General features: G+C 44.9%; 1 non-coding gene and 1 pseudogene across 1 annotated transcript; both read left to right on the top strand.

Annotated features, from left to right (window-relative positions):
- The first annotated feature begins 935 nt into the window (after nt 1–935).
- Nucleotides 936–1,090, top strand: LOC143261180 (5.8S ribosomal RNA). Its single transcript, XR_013035392.1, has one exon. It is a non-coding gene; the product is annotated as a 5.8S ribosomal RNA (ribosomal RNA).
- Nucleotides 1,091–2,196: 1,106 nt separating this feature from the next.
- LOC143261176 (large subunit ribosomal RNA) overlaps nt 2,197–2,500 on the top strand; it is an 8,876-nt pseudogene continuing 8,572 nt past the window's right edge.

The raw sequence follows: 2,500 nt of genomic DNA, 5'->3' as shown, positions 1-2,500 counted from the left end.
GCCATCTTCCTTCCAAGACACACACGTGTTGGGGTTTGTGTGATTTTATGATAGTGCCTCAACACGGAAAAATAAGCGTACGAGAAGAGTTGGGCCCGACCAGATCATTCGTGCGTGATTTATACACGGCCAGACGCGTATTATATTACACGTATTAGGCCTTTGATCTGCGTTGCGTAGGCCATCTTCTCGATAGAGAGAAAGCCAATGTATTCTTTTTTCTTTCTTTACACACACACACACAGTTGTAGTAGGACAGGGAGGGATGCGAGCGTGCTAATCACGCTTCCTCAAGTCTTCGCTGTGGTGTAAAAAAAAAAAAGAAAAAAAGGAATCGTTGGGAAAGTCCAAAGGACGAAAATATCGGGCAGTCTGAAGATAACTTAATGCTCGTTTACATTGGTATCAAGAGAGACCGGCTTGTGTAGCTCGTTTCAATGCTGTGTCGTTGTCATTGACACCCTACTCTGTTGCGCGCTAGTGGCAGCATGAGCGTGGGACGTATATATATATGACACCCAGCTAGAGCCGGCCGTGAGTCCGTCCGGTGTAAATAACGACGAAAGGAGAGAGAAACTTTTCGAATCCAGTATCGGGTTGATAATTGTCCAGTTTGAATATCCATATCCCCGTCGTTTTTGGAGGTGATATACTCTCTGTGTTTCTTCGATAGAAGGCTTTTCAATGTTCTATTCGCTCCGACCGTCGAACTTGCAAGAAAACAGTGGTTTTGGATTTGCTCGTACATATATATATGGTTTCGACGGAAATATCTCGTTCTTTAAGGGACAATTATGTCGTTGTACGACGACTCCCGAATCTCCTTCGCGCGCTGGTTGGAGCTCTTCGGGTATCGGCTTGTTCCGAAATATAACACAAAAATGTGGTGGATAGCAAATACACATTATATATATGAGAGAATAAAAGGGAAAAATTACCCTGAACGGTGGATCACTTGGCTCGTGGGTCGATGAAGAACGCAGCTAATTGCGCGTCAACGTGTGAACTGCAGGACACATGAACATCGACATTTCGAACGCACATTGCGGTCCACGGATACAATTCCTGGACCACGCCTGGCTGAGGGTCGTTTACGTACTTATAAACTGCTTGCGTTGATGGCACTTGTTGCCTATATACGTACGAGCGAATGATGGGCGCTTCGTCGGCGTTTGTCGCGGTCCTATGAATATTGAGAAATTTTACGTACGTCTAACAGTCTTCGAGAGAGATGGAAATCGTGTTCGAACTAGCGTGAGTGTGGAAGGCGGTGTCGTGTGTCGTATATGTTTTATATACGTCCGCCCGTCTGAAACACCGCTTCGAAGCGGTGACAAAATCTTTTTCGGGACGATTCGTATCCGTAGAACTATCGAGATTTCACTGGTACATTTTCAACGCGCTCCCGACGTCGCCTGAAATGAAACGAGATGGGTTTAACCCACGAAAGCGTACTACACGAGTCTGTCCTATGTGAAGACTGTGTACAGAGATCGAACGAACGCATGAAAGAAATTGAACGAAAGAACACATAACCCGCAAAAATATAGAGTAGAATTGTGACCGTTGCTTCGAATTTGAATTTATATGTATATATATATATCATAGCCCCAGGGAGTGGAACCTATGAGTGTGGAAGGATGTCTCTTACCGTTATGTTGCCAGAGGAAAAAAAGTCTCTCTCTTCGTACGACACATTTGTGTACGAATTGTATCGATGGCTATATAGATCCGATGTTGCACATATTCTGAGTAAAGAACACCCCACCCGGGTTACCGTCCTAAAACTCTTCTATTGGTGTGGCTATGATGTGTGTGTCAACGCAATCGCGAGTCTGGTTCTACGGGAAAACCGTTTGTCGGTCGCCCCATATATCTTTTTGTTCTCTTCAAATGATCGAATAGCGAAACCGCACGAGATCAATCGGTCGTCTAGTCCCCGAAAGTACTTTTCGGACGGACGTTAAAGTTATACCGATTGTAATCGTCTTGCGAGTGTTTCGAAGATCTATATTTGGAGAGGATATCGAATTTTATAAAAGATATATTGGTGAGGCGCGATAAACGGTTTTTTTTTTGCTTTAAGGGTTTTTTGTGTTTTTTTTATTTTTTTTTTTTTTTTGTGTTGCTCTGTACACGTTTCGCAAAATGCTTTCGGGGGGGGAAGCTCTGAAAAAATTTTTTTTCACGTTCCGACGACCTCAGAGTAGGCGAGATTACCCGCTGAATTTAAGCATATTACTAAGCGGAGGAAAAGAAACTAACCAGGATTTCCTTAGTAGCGGCGAGCGAACAGGAATTAGCCCAGCACTGAATCCCGCGGAGTTCCGCCGTTGGGAAATGTAGTGTTCAGGAGGGTCAATTTATCCCGTAACGTCGCAACCGCGTCCAAGTCCATCTTGAATGGGGCCATTTATCCATAGAGGGTGCCAGGCCCGTAGCGACCGGTACGCGTTTCGGGAGGACCTCTCCTTAGAGTCGGGTTGCTTGAGAGTGCAGC

Source organism: Megalopta genalis, unplaced genomic scaffold, assembly GCF_051020955.1.
Source record: "Megalopta genalis isolate 19385.01 unplaced genomic scaffold, iyMegGena1_principal scaffold0038, whole genome shotgun sequence".
Taxonomy (NCBI): domain Eukaryota; kingdom Metazoa; phylum Arthropoda; class Insecta; order Hymenoptera; family Halictidae; genus Megalopta; species Megalopta genalis.
The sequence above is the reverse complement of the archived record's forward strand: the minus strand, read 5'-3'. Positions and strand labels throughout refer to the sequence as shown.